Here is an 18,465-nt window from a genome sequence, read left to right on the forward strand (position 1 = left end):
GCATAGCTTTCACAAGGCATTGTAAACACAGGTTTTGCGTTCCCTTCAGCAGAAACGCACCCTCAGAGGTCATCTCACTACTAACAGGCCATCCTACCACAACTGAGGTGCTGCAGCAGGTCCAGAGAAGGGCAAATGAAGCTGGTGAAAGATTTGGAGAACAGCTCTGGTGAGGAGCAGAGGGAAGAGGAGGCTGAGGGAAGACTACCTGGCTCTCCACAACTCCCTGAAAGGAGGCTGGGGTGAGGTGGGTGTTTGCCTCTTATCTCAGGAAACAAGTGATAGGACAAGAGGAAATGGCCTCAAGTTGCACCAGGGCAGGTATAGATTGCATCATAGGCCAGCCTGATGTAGTGTGGGGTGTCCCTGCCCATGGCAGGGGGGTTGGAGCTAGATGATCCTTGTGGTCCTTTCCAACCCTGAATGATACTATGATACTATGATCATAGAAGAAATGTTCTTGACTGAAAGGGTTCTCAAAGCTTGGAATAGGCTGCCTGGAGAGCTGGTTGAATCTTCACCCCTGTAGGTGTTTTGAAGAGGCAGAGATGTGGTACTGAGGGCCATGGTTTAGCACTAGACTTGGTAGTTAGAGACTGGTTAAACTCAATCTAAAGGTGTTCTCTAACCAAACAATTCCATGATTCTATGACACTTACTTTTGGTAAGCTTTGCATAGGTAAGTAAGCCTTGTGCTTCTCTACCCTTACTGTCTTCCTATGCAGCAAGCTAAGCATATAACATCTTGATTTATTTGCCATGGAGAAGGGTAGATTAGCCCTTTCCTGTTGGCACAGCCTTGTTTTCCTTGGTACTCTTCAGTTTGCTGTTCAGACTTGTCTGTCCACAGATTTCCCTGCCTTTTATTAAAGCTTTCCCTCAGTAGACTCAGCTTGAACTTGAATTTCTCTGTTCATTTCTTGTTGCTAGTCATATGCTTAATTTTGGCTTTTGCTTTATTTTTGTCTTTAAAAGACAGATGGTTTTGTGGTCAGAAAAGTTGGACCTACTGACCTCCTGTCAGTATTTTTATAGAAGCATAGAATCATTTCTTTTGGAAAAGACTTCTAAGATCATGGTGTCCAACCATTCTCCAACTCTGGCAAGTTGAGGGCAAGTTGGAATACAGGAGGTTCCACCTCAGCATGAGAGAGTTCTGTACCATGAAGGTGCTGGAGCTCTGGAGCAGGCTGCCCAGAGAAGTTACGGAGTCTCCTTCTCTGGGCACTTTCAAGATATACCTGGATGATGTTCCTCTGTGACTTGTCCTAGGTGATCCTGCTTTGGCAGGGGGTTGGACTTACATGGTCTTTACAGGTCTTTCCATCTGCCAACATTTGGTGATTCTGTGGTGATTCACCACGTCCCTGAGCATCACGTCTCTGTGTCTTTTAAACACCTCCTAAAGTGCTTAAAACTGGCCTGATTTTCAGTGTATGGAAGGGGTTTTGGCCAAGAGGAAAAGGTGTTTGCTTTTGGTTTTATCTGTTGAAAAAGTCTTGCTCCTCAAGGCTGCAAGGTTCTTTGCTGGGATACCTACGCTGTAAGAAAAGAATTTCAGAACTGTCAAAATACCTATTTCACATTTCTGGGATGGCTGCAGAATAAACTGCTTCAGAGCTTGACCAGAAGTAGTATCTGAAAGAATGACTCAGCCTGGCAGGATGAAAATAGCCTGATGTGGGAATCAATTTTATTAACGGAATATTTTTGTGTGAGGAAGTTTTCCAATGGGACAGCTAGATGTGTGTGGGGAAACCTTTCCTTGAGGTGTGAAAACGTGAGAGTCTGTGGACTGTGTTGTGCTGCTACTGCAGCATTTCTGGACTCATATTCCTCAGAGCAATCAAACCCGATTAACCTCATTTGGTAACTGTGTGCTTGACACCAAGCTCACTGAAATCGATGGCAAATCTTGGGAGGGGGTTGTGGTTGTCAGGATCAACTTGCAAGTTCTCAGCCCGTCTTCTGGAGAGACCCATGATTTTCAGCAGTGAAAAGTGCTCTGCTCCAAATGGAAGGAGCTCTAACACATCCCTCACACTGTGAGCCTGTGAAGTTGTACTAGAAAGATGTCATCAGGCATTCAGAGATGCCTGTCTTGTAACAGCAGAGCGGAGGCTGCTGGATTGGTGTCGAATGAAATGAAGAGGTGGTTGGACTTTGGAGGGCTATCTTCTCTAGATAAAAGGCTGGTGACCTTTTCACATCAAGCTTAGAAAGAAGGCTCTAGTTAGGGGAGGTATGCAAAAGTGTTGGCAAGGGGGTGGTTCATTAAGAGAGAGAATTCCTTTCTCTCGCCTTAGGGAAGTAATTTAAGATGTGTCTGTAACATAGCTGTATGCTTCCAAGGATGGTGGATTCCTCTTTGAAGTAGAAACATGAGGAAAAGTGTTCTAAAATGCTAAGGTAATGTCTTGAGGGACAGTTAGAGTATTTTTTTTTCTTTGAACTTTTGAATATTTTGAAAAAGTATTTTAATGTCACAACTGGTTGCTCAAGAGGAGTTAATCAAAAGATGAAATGCGCTTACAGGATCACAGAAAGTTAGGGCTTGAAAGTGACCTCAAAAGGTTGAGTCCAACTCCCCTGCTAGAGCAGGTCACACAGGAACACATCCAGGTGGGTTTTGAAAGTCTCCTGAGGAGGAGACTCCACAACCTCTCTGGGCAGCCTGCTCCAGGGCTCTATCACCCTCACAGGTTGTGCCTGTCTGTGTACCTGATGTAGCAGTATTGCTTACACCTGAAGTGACAGACAAGAACTGCTCAGTGCCCATTTCTCATGCTCTAGAAACTTGGGATTGCTGTCTGTGGCAGGTTGAGGCTGTGGGTGCCTTTAGGACCACAAAGTGCAAACCTTAAGAGGCACTAGAATCTCCAAGAGGTGTACTGGGAAGTGTAGTGTTTGTGTTTCATAGCCATGATTCCTACTTCCCTGTAAAACTGGTGGCAAAATCAATAAATTACCATTGGATGTAAAAAGGAAAATAGTGAGTTCTAAATAATCCCATGGGACAGATACCTACTATCTTTTTGGCTTCCTTGCTTGGTCAGATAGTATCTTGTGTTTTTGCTGGCTTTGACCTTGAATGCATTCTTGTTGCAGTTAAGTAACTGACAGCAACCCTCTGCTCTTTCTCTTGTCCCATGCGTACAGAGGGAGCAGGAAGCTATTAGTAGCCCCCTGGTTTGTCCAGGGTGGTTCTTGTGCTGTTCATAAATTGTAAATATTGTCTATTTTGTTCATATTCATTACATTTCATATTTAGAGTGTAGTTTTGCTTTGTAAATACAGCTTCACTCGCTTTTTTAACTGAGCCAATCTGGCAGTTTTGTGTTGGGGGAGGAATTTTCAACCCACCACACCAGGTTCTTATCTTCCTGAGGCAGGAGTGAGGTCTGGTTGGCTTTAGCTGCTAATTAGGCTTAGAGTGGCTTAACTGGGGCCTGGAGTTGCCAGGCTGAATTTTTGTGCTGCATCACAAACCTTGGTGGTATGGAGGGTAGAGAGGCACTGGCAAGGAGTGGGGCATGGAAGCCTGAGTTTTGTGGTCCTGGTATTGAGGGAGGTTTGTATGAAGCTTTGGCTTAATAAGGCTTTGTGTTAAACCCAGACTATGGATTTCTATGTGTTTTATATGCTTTGCTATGTTGTGTACTATACCACTGTAGGTTTGCGAATAGCCTTTCCATTTAAACTTTCCAGTCCTTTGTGTCAGTATTACTCTTTTGCCCTTTCTGGAGCAATAGAGCAATCTGTCTACTCATTAAACCATGGTGCTATCCATATCAACTTGGGAACCTAGTGGCATCTTAATACTCCAGCCAAATGGTAGGAACAAAAGGGAAAGGAGAAAAGAAGAAGCTTCAGGCAATGGTTGACATCTGTTTTGAGATGTGAAAGGTGTGAATTTTCCAGGCTCATGAAGAAAATCTTGAACAAGCACACTGAAGGTCAGAAAGTGGTACCCAGTAAAGATAAGAGGATGCTACACAGTGGTAAAGCAGGACTTTGCAGAAGATAGGTCAGTGTTTCTGATGGACAGGGAGATTTTTGTGTCTCATTCAAGTAGCATATCAATGTGAGCCATACTTTATATTCTGTATTTCATAGTCCAGCTAGGGAAGTAACTGAATATATATATATTCAGTCTGGAGAAGAGAAGGCTTCGTGAGGAGACCTTCTTGTAGCCTTCCAGTATCTTAAGGGGGCCTACAAGAAAGCTGGGAAGGGACTTTTTAGGGTGTGGGGAAGAAAATAGAAATGGGAAGATTCAGATAGGATGTTAGGAAGAAGTTCTTCCCCATGAGGGTGGTGAGACACTGGCACAGGTTGCCCAGGGAGGTGGTGGAAGCCTCCTGTCTGGAGGTTTTGAAGGCCAGGCTGGATGTGGCTGTGGGCAACCTGATGTAATGTGAGGTGTCCCTGCCCATGGCAGGGGGGTTGGAACTGGATGACCCTTGAGGTCCCTTCCAACCCTGACAATTCTATGACTCTATGATTTGCTTGGAGAAATAGCAGAAGGCTCAGTGAAGACATCAGAGTTTGGTAGGATACTGGAACATGGGGGCTTTTGGGCAATAACAGTACTTGAGTTCAGCCAGTGCTGATGGTTGGCTTAGATTCTGTCTCATTCAGAGGAAGAACTTCAGATCTTCTCCTGTCTTCTTCTTCCCTGGTATGCAAGGGCAAGACAAAGTGCTGCTGAACATTTTTGTGGTGATTAGACAAAAATCTGAACGCTTTTTAAATTCTCCTCTGGTTCCATAGGTTTTGATTTTAGTTCTTCTCATTCAACAAACTGTTTGGATGTGATATTTGAGTTGGAGGCGAGTCATGGAGTGAAAATATGGATATCAGAGACGGCACTGAGAAGATGTGGAAATTGGGCCAAGTCAGGTTTCCAGAGTTAGAGTAAGAATCCCTCAAATAAGCAGAAAATTGGTCTCATCTTCAGTGCCTGAGAGTCTGTTAAAGTAAAGTAAAACTGACAGAGATGCTCAGAATCTCTGTTTGAGTCAAGAGTGATGCCTTTCAGACAACAGACACTCTTTTGCATACACACTTTCTTCTTTTGGCAGAGGGCTGGAGCTCCTCTCCTGTGAGGACAGACAGAGGGAGTTGGGGTTGTTCAGTCTGGAGAAGAGAAGGCTGTGAGGAGAACTTGTTGCAGCCTTCCAGTATCTGAAGGGGGCTACAAGAGAGCTAGGGATGGACTTTTTAGGGTGTCAGGTAGTGAAAGGACTGGGGGGAATGGAACAGAACTAGAAATGAGTAGATTCAGATTGGATGTTAGGAAGAAGTTCTTCCCCATGAGGGTGGTGAGAGACTGGCACAGGTTGCCCAGGGAGGTGGTGGAAGCCTCCTGCCTGGAGGTTTTCCATGCCAGGCTGGATGTGGCTGTGAGCAACCTGCTGTAGTGTGAGGTGTCCCTGCCCATGGCAGGGGGGTTGGAACTGAATGATCCTTGAGGTCCCTTCCAACCCTAACAATTCTATGAATCTAATTTCTCACTCTTGCATAAGTGTTACTAGGAAAATACCCCTAAATAACAGTTTCTCAATGATGTTGAAAATGACATGACTGTACCTGTTTTACACTGCATGCTCCTTTAGCTCACAACGCTTCAGAATGGAAAGCTTGGGAAAGCTTTCACAGTTGCACACATTGCATTGTGTTGGAAGGGACCCTCAAAGGTTGTGTTGTCCAACAGTCTGCTAGGTCAAGCTGTTCAGGGCCACATCAAGCCTGATCTTGAATGTTTCCAGGCATGGGCAAACTGTTCCAGTGTCTCTCATTGTGCAGAACTTCTTCCTAATGTCCAAACTGAATCTCCCCTCTTGCAGTTTCCAACCATTGTTCCTTGTCCTATTACTCCAAGACCTTCTAAACAGAACCCTCCCTGCCTTCCTGTAGGTCCCCTTCAGATACTGAAATGCAGCTCTAAGGTCTCCCTGGAGCCTTTCTCCAGTCTGAACAGCCCCAGTTCTTTCAGCCTTTCTTCATAGCAGAGGTGTTCCAGCCCTCTGATCATTGTGGTGGCCCTCCTCTGGACCTGCTCCACCCAGTCCACATCACTCCCATCCAATGGCAGTGTGGTTAGAGTTGGTAGGCACCAAAAAGAACAACTTAACCAGTTTGTGATGAGTGGTAAAGAGTTAAGTGAAACTTGAAATCTGTGGGTTTGTGCCACTGCTGTGCACTGCATTCTGGTTAAAATATCTTGTCACAGCTTTATCATCCATGTAATCAGGTGTGATATTGGCTCTGTGTAGCCCTTCCTGCCTGCTGCCTCCCAGCTTATGCTGGGATGAAGCAGTGTAGTGGGAGAAAGGGAAGAGACGCATTTGTTCTCTCTGAAGTGCTGTTAAAAGGACATCTCTTGGTCTCTTGCATCATAGGGTTTCATTCTGCAAATGCCACTTGAACTAAAATATTCCTCTCATCTTCCTGACAGAAATATGGCACAGTAATTCTTTGTGAAAATGTAGATGATATGCTGCAGTAGCTACAGTGAGTTAGGATGAAGTGGCAAATGCCTGCTCTTAAACAATTAAAGACACAATAGCTCTGAGAGGTCATTATTGCAATTACAGTGCTGCCTGTATTGCTGTAGGCAAGTACATGGTTGTAGCATCCTCTTATCTTTAGTGAGCATGCCACTTTGAGAAGGGCCACGAGGAGACCTTATTGTGGCCTTCCAGTATCTTAAGGGGGCCTACAAGAAAGCTGGGGAGGGACTTTTTAAGGTGTTAGGTAGTGATAGGACTAGAGGGAATGGAACAAAAAATAGAAATGAGTAGATTCAGATTGGATGTGAGGAAGAAGTTCTTCCCCATGAGGGTGGTGAGAAACTGGTACAGGTTACCCAGGGAGGTGGTGGAGACCTCATCCCTGGAGGTTTTTCAGGCCAGGCTGGCTGTGGCTGTGAGCAACCTGCTGTAGTGTGAGGTGTCCCTGCCCATGGCAGCAGGGGTTGGGACTAGGTGCTCCTTGAGGTCTCTTCCAAGCCAAACAACTGGGAGTCCTTCTCCAGTGATGAGTCTAAAGTTACTCAGATCCACTCTCATAGGCATCTCTCCTTGTGCTACCACTGCACCTCAGCATCCTGGCCTGCATCAGGAAGAGTGTGGCCAGCAGGAGCAGGGAGGTCATTGTCCCCCTGTACACTGCACTGGTTAGGCCACACCTTGAGTACTGTGTCCAGTCCCAGGGTGGTTTTGCTAACCACAAGCTGCATTAAAAGGACTACTGTTGTAAGTTGATAAAATGGTTGAGGTTGGAAGGGACCTCAAAGTTCATCTAGTTCCAACCTTCCTGCCATGTGCAAGGACACTTTTCACTAGACCAAGATGCTCAAAGCATTGTCCAACCTGGTCTTGATCACCTCCAAGGAGGCAGCATCCACAACCTCCCTGGGCTATCTGTTCCTTCCTTGTCAAGATTTTTTCCCTAATCTCCAGTCTAAATCTGCCCTTCTCAAGCTTCAATCTCTTCCCCTTGTCTTATCGCTGCAAGTGTTTGGAAAAAGCCCATCCTCAGGTTTCTCGTAGCCATCCTCAGGTACTGGAAGGCTGCTCTAAGGTCTCCCCAGAGCCTTCTCTTCTCCAGGCTGAGCAGCTCCAACTCTCACAGCCTGTCCCCATAAGGGGGGGTTCTCCATCCCTCCTCTCGACCTGCTCCAGCAGCTCCAGGTCCCTCTTATGTTGAAAGCACCAGAGCTGGAGGCAGTGCTGCAGGTTGGTCTGAGCAGAGCAGAGGGGCAGAATCCCCTCCTTGTCCTGCTGCTCTCCCTGCTCTGGATGCAGCTCAGCACACAGCTGCCTGCTGGGCTGCCAGACACTACTGTTGGCTCATGTTGAGTTTATCACCAACAGTCCTCCTCCTCCAGGCTGCTCTTGAGCCACTTGTCACCCAGCCTGTATTTGTGCTTGGGGTTGCCCTGACCCAGGTGAAGGACCTTGCACTTGGCCTGGTTAAACTTCATGATGTTGGCTTGGGCCCAGCTCTGCAGCCTGTCCAAGTCTCTCTGGAGGGATTCCTTTCTTCCAGCCTGTCAGCAGCACCACACAGCTTGGTGTCATCTGCAACTTGCAGAGGGTGCCTCAATCCCACTGCCCTCATCACTGACAGAGATGTTAACTGGCACTGGTCCCAATACTGACCCCTGAGGGACACCACCTTCCTCTACAGGGATTTCAGTAAAAAAGACATTGCTTTTTAATTTTCAGTGGCAAAATGGTTGTAACCAAGAGAATGTTTGGCTTGAAAGTGGGGAATTATCATATCATATGATTAAATGAAAGCTTACCTTGTTATAAGGTAACTAGACATATCCCACTAGACTTGAGACAATGTTTGATTAAGCCAGATTTTCCTGCTTTATATTCAAGGAACAAATTAAAGAATAATTGAGATTCTTTTCAGAGCTTTTGTAAGCTGAGTGTATAAAGCTGCAGCTCCAGGTGGCAAAGCAATTAGCTGATGAATAAAATTAACCACACTGTCATTCGTCAGATGTTGAAATTCTGTAAGCCAGATAAATTAAGGTGTTCCTTAAGCCAAATAAATGGTCATGCTCTTCATGTTACCACTGAATTCTGCAAGGAAATGGGGGTGGGAACACGTTGATAGAAGACCTAGGAACTGTCTCATCAGAAGGGGTCATAATTAAGTTGCCTGGTTCTGCATGTCTGCAGTAAATGTTCCCTTTTGTTGAAAAGGTGGCTGTGATCATGTGCTGTGCTGTATCTAAGAGGAAGATAAGAAGCAGAGTAAGAAGGGTTTTGTGCCTCTCTCTTGCTGGAGATGGGGGTTTGGCCTCTGGACTTCTCATTAAGGGCTGGGGATGCTACAATTCATAACAGTTTCATTTGTGAGTGCTAGTGCTCAGTTTGTCTTTATAAGTATCCTTGGGGCAATCAAGTGAGAATGATTAACCTGAAAGGATCTACTCTTAAACATACAGTTCCAGGTCCCTGGTCAGGTGCTGATAGATAAGTTCAGCCTTTTTGTGGTTGAGTTTAGATAGTGGGATTGCACTGTAAGACATATTTATGGTCCCATTGCTCACACTCTCTCATACAAGACAGGATGCTGGTGGACTTCTGGGCTGCCTGGGCACACTGCTGGCTCCTAAATGATAGGGGGTGAAAGTAGTCTTGCACTGCAGAGTTAATGACCTCTAGTGAAATACTGCTCTGGGTAGAGATAACTCTGATTCAGACTGCCTTGGGTTAGAGGGACCCTCAAAGGACATCTTGTCCAAAGCCCCCTACACTCATCAGGGACACCTCCAACTAGATCAGGCTTCTCAGGGACACATCAAGTCTGATCTTGAATGTCTCCAGGCATGGAGCCTCAACCATAGCCCAGGGCAGCCTGTGCCAGTGTCTTGCCATTCTCACTGTGCAGAGCTTCCTCCTGATGTCCAGCCTAACTCTGCCCTGCTCCAATCTCAAACCACTGCCCCTCATCCTAGCACTCCAGGCCCTTCTGAACAGTCCCTCCCCAGCCTTGCTGTAGGTCCCCTTCAGATATTGAAATGCTGCTCTGAGGTCTCCTGGAGCCTTCTCTTCTCCAGGGTGAACAGCTCCAATTCTTTCAGCCTGTCTTGGTAGCAGTGGTGCTTTAGGTCTGATCATCTGCAACTTAGTGTCAGAAGCCTGGATACTAGGTTTGAGCCATGAATTGATGTTTGGAAGTCCCTCTTTGTTTACTCCGAGTATTTTACAACCTTCTGGCTGGTTTCAAAGTAACAGTGAACAGTCAAAACTCCTGCTTGTCTTCCTTAAGGTAACCAACCAAACAAAAGAACCTCCAAACAAACTGTAAAGAAAAAAGTGTCTGAAGTGGGGGCAAATATTCTGTTCTAGATGCTTGATTTTTGTTCAAGTAGTGATTATTGCAATTTGAGTGTGTTCCTCTTCTGGTTACCTTAGTTTTTTAATGATTCTGATTTTTAGATGTTTAGAAACAGTGGGAGAGTTCTCCTTTGCCCAGCACTTGAGGAAACCATAGAATCATTTGGACAAAACCTTTAAGATGGAGCCCAACCATCAATCCAGCACCACTGTGGCCATTAAACCATGTGCCAAACTGCCATGCCCACACACTTTTTGAGCATCTCAGAGATGTGGACTCTATCACCTCCCTGGGCCGCCTGTTCCAATACCTGACCTCTCTTCTAGCAAAGAAAGTGTTTGTAATATCCAACCTAAACCTCCCTTGGTGCGATTTGAGGTGATTTCCTCTTGCCCTATTGCTTGGGTGATCACTCTACTGCTTACTCTGTGTAAACCTGCATGATGAAGCAGCTGTCATAAATCACTTGAGGCAGTATGAGTGGTCAATTCAAGTCTGTTGAAGCCTAGCAGTTCTGTGTTGCCAGAAGGCAAACTCTATCTTGGGCTGCAGCAAGAGGAGTGCAGCCAGCAGGGCAAGAGGGGGAATTCTGTTCCTTTACTTTGCTCTTGTAAGACCCCACCTCCAATACTGCTTCCAGTTCTGGTGTCCCCGGCAGAAGGGCTCAGAGCTGTTGGAGTGAGTCCAGAGGAGGGCCACAGTTCAAGGGCTGGAGCACCTCTGCTATGAGGATAGGTTGAGGGAGCTGGGGGTGTTTAGTCTGGAGAAGAGAAGGCTCCAGGGGAACCTTACAGCTGCCTTCCAGTACCTGAATGGATCTTCCAGGAAGGTTGTAGAGGGACTTTTCCTGAGGGTGTCTAGAGAGAGGCCAAGGGGGAATGGTTTGAAGCTGAGTGAGAATAGAGTTAGGCTGGATCTTAGGAAGCTCTGCAGTACAAGGGTGGTGAGACTCTGGAATAGGCTGTCCAGGGAGGCTGTGAAGGCATCCTCCCTGGAGGTGTTCAAGGCCAGGCTGGATGAGGCCATGAGCAGCTGAGTCTAGTTGAGGGGTGTCCCTGCCCATGGCAGAGAGGTTGGAGCAGATGATTGCAGAGATCCCTTCCAACCTAAGCCATTGTATGTACAGATCTGTTTGATGGATTTCAGCTCTGTAAGAGTGAGCAGAGATCATTAATCCACTCTGGAAGTTGTAGGTTTTAAACTTGTGTTTAAACATCTAGTATTCCAGGCAACTAAAAATCATTGTAGGAGGTATTTATTTTGAGAACAGTGAGATGCTGGCAAGCAGAGTAGAACAGCAAGTGTTGACAGACTTTATTTATGGGTGCATTTCACAGATATTTGGTTGAAATTTCAGGGAGCTTGTCAGTTTGGCATCTGCTTTGTGCATCTCAGAGCAAGACTCAAGTCTCAGCACTTGCAGTGGAAACCTCTATGCCCTGCAATAGGGACAAAAGGGGGATTAAAACCATTTCAGCTGGTTGGCAAAAGGGGTGAAAAGAACCTGTTGTACTTGATGATCTTCATGCAGAAAATCTCAAGTAGCTGCTTTCTTGTCTGTGAGTCTTTCATATGAAACACTGGAGGCAGGGCATGTCAGGGTATGGTTTAATGGCCATGGTGGTGTTAGGTTGACAGTTGGACTTGATCTTAAAGGTCCTTTCTATCAGAAATAATTCCATGATTCTCTTTTGAGGCATTCCACTTAATGCTTTATATGCAGTGGTTTTCTATGCTGGATTTTTCATGTAGAAGTCTTTCTGTGGAATTACCTCCTAGAGATGCACTCCAGTTTTTGCTTTCTTGGTGTGGTGTGATGTTTTGTTGTTTATTTTTCCCCTCCTACTGGGGTTTCTTGAAGACTAAAAGGGAAGATGAAGTAGGTTATTAGAGCAGCAGGTGTTGCTTTGAATTCCTGGTCAACTGGTGCTGGAATGTGTCCAGAGAAGGGCCATGAGGATGATCAGAGGCTGAGAGTTGGGGTTGTTCAGTTTGGAGAAGAGAAGGATCCTAGGAGACCTACAAGAGGTCCTACAAGAAAGCTGGGGAGGGACTTTTTTAGGGTGTCAGGTAATGATAGGACTAGGGGGAGTGGATCCAAGCTAGAGGAAGGGAGGTTTAGTTTAGATGTCAGGAAGTTCTTCACCATGAGGGTGGTGAGACTCTGGCACAGGTTGCCCAGGGAGGTGGTGGAAGCCTCATCCACAGAGGTTTTATAGGCCAGACTGGATGTGGTTGTGAGCAACCTGCTGTAGTGTGAGGTGTCCCTGGTTCCTTTAGCAGAGTTGTTCCACAGCTGGTGGGTTGTGGGATTAGGCACATTTCCAATATAACTTGTCTAAGGAGATGACCTGCTTATTAGGAAATATTTCTACACTGAAAAGAGTAGTCAGACACTATAACAGGATACCCAGGGAAATGGTGGAGTTGCCATCCCTGGAGGTGGTCAAGAAATTTGCCATCATGCCACTTTGGGACATGGTTTAGTGAGCATGGTGGTGTTGGGTTGATGGTTGGAATCAGTCTTAGAGGTCTTTCCCAACCTTGAACGTGTCCAGAGAAGGGCAATGAGGCAGGGGTGAGTTCTGGGGCACAAGCCCTATGAGGAGAGGCTGAGGGAGCTGGGGGTGTTTAGCCTGAAGAAGAGGAGGCTCAGCAGAGACTTTATTACCCTCTACAACTACCTGAAAGGAGGTTGTAGACAGGTGGGGGTTGGTCTCTTCTCCCAGGCAACCAGCACCAGAACAAGAGGACAGAGTCTCCATCTGTTCCAGGGGAAGTTTAGGCTCAAGGTGAGGAAAAAGTTCTTCCCAGAAAGAGTAACTTTCCATTGGAATGTGCTGCCCAGGGAGGTGGTGTGCTCAGCATCCCTGGAGGTGTTTAAGAAGAGTCTGGATGAGGCACTTAGTGCCATGGTTTAGTTGATTAATTAGGGTTGGGTAATCAGTTGGACTTGATCTTTGAGGTATCTTCCAACCTGCTTGATTCTGTGAATATCTGATGTCTGGATGTCAAGATGAAAGTGGTCTCTTTGGTGGTGCCCAGTGATCGAACAAGGAGCAATGGGTGCAAGCTAGAGCACAGGAGGTTCCACCTCAACATGGAGATGCTACTTTGGTGTGAAGGTGCTGGAGCCCTGGAGCAGGCTGCCTAGAGAGGTTGTGGAGTCCCTCCTCTGGAGACTTTCAAAACCCACCTGGATGTATTCCTGTGTGACCTGCCCTAGGTGATCCTGCTTTGGCAGGGGGGTTGGAATCCATCTCTGGATTCTGTGGCTCATCCAAGAGATCTGACAGGCACACAGTGATGTCTTGCAGTTGCCCATCAGCTCTTGTGTATCTGTCTACTTGGTAGGACTGTAGTAAGGGTAACAGAGTATGCCAGGGGAGCTGTCTTCCCTTAGCTAGTACAGCTAGCAGGGTTATCTCTGCCTAAACCTTTGCTCACTACTGGCTTTTGCAGATGTAGAACGAGAGAAACCCACTTCCCAGCATTAAGTGGAAAGTTTAATGATAGGTATTGGTCAGGCTTTGGAACATGCTGCTCAGGGAGGTGGGAAAGTCACCATCCCTGGAGGTGTTCATGTGTAGATATGGCACTTCAGGACGTGGGTTATTGGGCATGATGGTGTTGGGTTGTCAGTTGGACTTGATCTTAGAATTATTAAGGTTGGGAAATACATCTATGATTCTATTCCATGTACCAGAGAGAATGAAGGGGTGCAGTTGTTCCTATGGGCTTCATGAGCAGGTTGCACTTAGAGGGAAAATGGCCCTTCTCCAGCTCTGCGCCAGTTAGTGCACAGCTGAACTAGGGAGGAGAGCAGCTATGATGTCCCAAAGGGACAAGTTACCTGCTGATGGCTTCCTGCATCTTTCTGTGCCTTATCACTAAGGTAAGCCCTTGGGATTTGAGACCAAAATCTGGCACATGGAGGAGAGGTAGTTTACAAATAACAAGTGTATGCAGTTCCCATATAACATTCTCTTTCTCCTACTCACTAACCTATAACAAATAATCTGTGCTGGCAATGGGATTAACACATTTGACCCTTAATGGCTCTGAAGGAATAATTGGGATGTCTCGGGTCAATAATTGTGTGAAGTAAGGAGGATTTGCTTGATGCACCATAACGTCTCCTTCAGACCCATTCATCCCTTCTGAGGGCCTAGGAACCCATTTGAACTTTTGTGTTTATTATACTCTGTCCTCTGAGTGCATGTGGTTAAGAGCTGGTATGCACTGGAAGTAAACTCTTCAGCACGTTGTCCTCTGATCCAGTTCTAAGCTACCACCTTTCTGTCTGAATCACAAAGATCTTTCATTTTTCTTTTTAATTCAACCAAGGCCTACAAGCAAGCTGAGATTATTACAGTAACAGGTCCTGGGGTAGCTCTTGCTTCCACATTCCAACAGGAATTTCCCCCCCCCCCCCCCGTTGATTTCTCCATGTTGAGCTCTTACGCTCTATTTGTGTGAGCTCTATCTGCTGGGTTTCCATAGAGAGGGGGAGGGTGGAGGGGGGTTGGGCAAAGTTAGCTTTTGGGGCTTTGTTTGGGGTTTCTTCTGCTTGCTACTGGATGGAATTATTTCTTCTAAGTCTCCTTTGTTCCCTCTGCCCCCCTCCTTCTGTCCATATAAGGGCAAATATGTCTTTGTGTCCCTCAGATAAGGGCAAATGGCTTTTTGAGTTTGGCTTTAGAGTTTCATCTTTTCTGATGGCGAAAACAGCTCTTCGTTTTCTGTCCTGTTTGCAGATGCAGTCTGAGTAGGAGAGAACAATTTAGATCACTGGGGAAAGAATCCACTGAATTAATGTCTAATTAGCTGTTGTAAAACTTTGAAAGAGTTGAGAGGCATATATTTGCAGGAAGTGCTGGTGGTCCTAACACGTGTGAAGAGCAAGCCTGTCTGGCATACAGTTTTGGTGGCTTTTTCAGATTCTTTTTGATTGGCATTAATGGTTCTGGCTGTGCAATCTCTCTGTCTGTCAACTTGGTGGATCTAAACATGCGTAATGGAATAAATAATTTGCAAATTAAAGGACTCTGCCCTGGTAAGGTCACACCTGAGGCATTGTGTCCAGCTCTGGGCTCCCTGGTTCAAGAGGAGCAGGGAACTACTGGAGAGACTCCAACAGAGGGCCAGAAAGATCCTGAGGAAACTGGAGCATCTCTCTTATAAGGAAAGGCTGAGAGACCTGGGACACATTAAAAGAGAAGACTGTGAGGGGATCTTAACCAGTGCTTATCAACATCTAAATAGTGGGAGTCATGAGGATGGGTCTGGGCTCTTCTCAGTGGTGCCCAGTGACAGGACAAGGAGCAACAGGCACAAGCTAGAAGCTGGGAGGCTTCACTTGAACTTCATTGAGGAAGCACTGGATCAGAGATATTCTTCTCTGGAATCATTCAAAGCCACCTGTACACTTATCTGTGCAAGCTGATCTAGGCAAACTTGCTTTAGCAGGGAGGTTGGACTAGATTTTGAGAGTTCACCTCCAGCCCACACCAGTCTGTGGTTTTGTGACCTGATCCTGGAAGTGCTTTCTTCTGGAGTGGCATATGGTCATCATAGAATTGTAGAATTGTTAGGACTAGAAGGCACCTCAAGGCTCAGCCAGTTCCAACCCCCCTGCCATGGGCAGGGACACCTCACACTACAGCAGGTTGCTCACAGCCACAGCCAGCCTGGCCTGAAAAACCTCCAGGCAGGAGGCTTCCACCACCTCCCTGGGCAACCTGTGCCAGTCTCTCACCACCCTCATGGGGAAGAGCTTCTTCCAAACATCCAATCTGAATCTACCCAATTCTACTTTTGTTCCGTTCCCCCTGGTCCTACCACTACCTAACACCCTAAGAAGTTCCTCCTCAACTTTCTTGTAGCCCACTTCAGATACTGGAAGGCCACAAGGTGGTCTCCTCACAGCCTTCTATTCTCCAGACTGAACAGCCCCAACTCTGTCCTCATAGCAGAGAAGCTCCAGCCCTCTAATCATTCTCGTGGCTCTTCTCTAGACACGCTCCAGCATGTCCAGATGCTTCCTGTAATAGGGGCTCCAGATCTGGTGTGAAACCATTAGCCATGAGCTAGCTGCCAGTTGCTGAGTGCTTGGGTGCCTCGCTAGTCAAGGCAACTTTGTACCAGCACTGATGCAACGAATTAACCAGCCCCCCAGAATTCTGTACGTTAAATTTGCCACTGTCATCTTGATTTTGTCCTAGTGCCATCTAAGAAACATATGAAGTTCCTCATTTACAGAAGCAGAGGCCCAGGAGTTTCTCAAGTGTAGAAGAGGCTCGTTGCAGCCCATCCTGTTTTCTGCTAAAACCACACGGGAGCAGTGTGGTCTAGCCTTTGAGAAAGGCACCGCTGTCGTCTTTCCACTGCTGACTGAACTTATCTGTCAGAGGATGTCTCAGCCTGAGATATAAGAACACCAAACTGATGACAAGTAAAATATTTCACAGAATATCGATCTTTCACCTTGCAAATGCTCCTTTGTGAGAAATCAGTTTGTCAGTAAGGGCTCTTTGGACCACTCTGTATATTGAATGAAATAAAGAATAAAGGCTGTATTTTGTGCTGCTACATTCCATGATTGGGTAATAGAAAGAAGAGGACCAGAAAAAAAAATTCCTACAATTATGAGTCCATTAGCTATAATCATGTCACAAATGGAAAACACCAATATTTTATCTCATAGCTCTGACAAGATGTAGTTACCAAGAAAAAGAAGGGGGGAAAAAACCCCCTACCTTTGGAAAATGCTTTAGGAGCCTTCAGTATCTTAAGGGGGCCTACTGTCCCTGGAGGTGTTCAAGAGGGGATTGGATGTGGCACTTGGTGCCATGGTCTAGTCATGAGGTCTGTGGTGACAGCTTGGACTCGATGACCTTTGAGGTCTCTTCCAACCTTGGTGATACTGTGATAGAAGTAAGCTGGGGAGGGACTTTTTAGGGTGTCAGGCAATGATAGGACTAGGGGGAGTGGAACAAAACTAGACATGGGGAGATTCAGATTGGATGTCAGGAAGAAGTTCTTCCCCATGAGGGTGGTGAGAGACTGGCACAGGTTGCCCAGGGAGGTGGTGGAAGCCTCCTGCCTGGAGGTTTTTCAGGCCAGGCTGGATGTGTCTGTGAGCAACCTGCTGTAGTGTGAGGTGTCCCTGCCCATGGCAGGGGGGTTGGAACTGGATGATCCATGAGGTCCCTTGCAACCCTTATGATTCTATGATAGTATCTTTGTTTTTCAAGTTTGATTGAAAAGATGATCATGTGAAATAACTTATTAGAAACATGGAAGATATGTGTATATATGGCTTGGTATTTAAATAATTGAATCTTAATTTTGTTAAAATTGGCATAAGTCCACCAGAACTTGTAGAGTTATCTAGGTTTACACCAGCCTAAAGAGTCTGTTCTCAATTTTCCTTAGTTTTGGTGGCATTTTTCCAGCCTGAAAACCACCAGTGAAGAATAATGCACTGCAGCGTTATTAGCTGGTGTATAGCTCAGTGGGCACCAAGAAAATAGCTGCATAAACAGCCATGCTAGAGGTGTGATAATCAGAGGTGAGAAGGGAGAAGGTGTCCCTGTGTACCTTATTAATTCTGACTGTCACTTAAGTCTCAGTGCATGGCTGAGTATTGCACTTGGAGCGAAATGCACAGCCCTGACAGCATACAGCTAAGCTCCTTCACCAGGAATTCTGGCTTGCACTCAAGTGGGATCCCGTGTGGACAGTGGGAGGGTGGAAGGCAAGGGAAATCAATCCAGCAGAGTCTGCTGGCAGAGAAGGTGTTCAGAGCAGTGAAACTTCCCCAGAAGCAGAGCAAAGGCTTTGAGTTAACACTCAGTGGTGCACTTTAAGCTTCAAAAGGTGTGGGGGGAAAAGCAGAAGGGATTTCAGAGGCATTTGCAGAAATGAAGAGATTGTGAGCAGGAAGGGGGAATGGAGAGGTGTGGCAACTTGAGGTGAACTGTGGTGACAAGTTTGGTGTAACTGGAAAAGTAGCTAAGCCAGAAGGGAACTGGCTGGAGAGCAAGAGAGAGACTTATGCAAATCAGAAGAAAATGTATGTGAGGGAAGAAGGTTCTTGAACTACTAAGGTGACTGGGCTACACCAGAGAAGTGATAGGCACAGGAATAGGTGCAGGTGTGAATTGTTTGGCTGAGACTTTAGGTAGTATGAAGAGGCATGTGGCTTTTGCAGTCATTACAAATGAGCGTGTCTCGCTCACTTTGATTGCCAGAGCATCCCTGTGGTTGGGGAGAAGACTTTCTCCACTAGTGGGACATAAGGGGTGTCAGTGTTGCTGTGGGGAGCAGAAAGTAGCCAGAATTTAGGTCCCTGTTTTGTTGATGGGATAACAGAATCATAGAATTGTTAGGGTTGGAAGGGACCTCAAGAAGCATCTAGTTCCAACCTCTCTGCCATGGACAGGGACACTTCACACTAGAGACCTTATTGCTGCCTGAAAGGTGTAAGCCACATGGAATTTGGTCTCTTGGCCCTAGTATGAGGTGACAGAACAAGAGGAAGTGGCCTAAAATTGTGCCAGGGAAGTTTAGGCTGGAGATTAGGAAAAAAATCTT

The sequence above is a fragment of the Melanerpes formicivorus genome, unplaced genomic scaffold (assembly GCF_026170545.1).
Source record: "Melanerpes formicivorus ecotype bairdi unplaced genomic scaffold, bMelFor1.0.p_v2 SCAF_25, whole genome shotgun sequence".
NCBI lineage: Eukaryota > Metazoa > Chordata > Aves > Piciformes > Picidae > Melanerpes > Melanerpes formicivorus.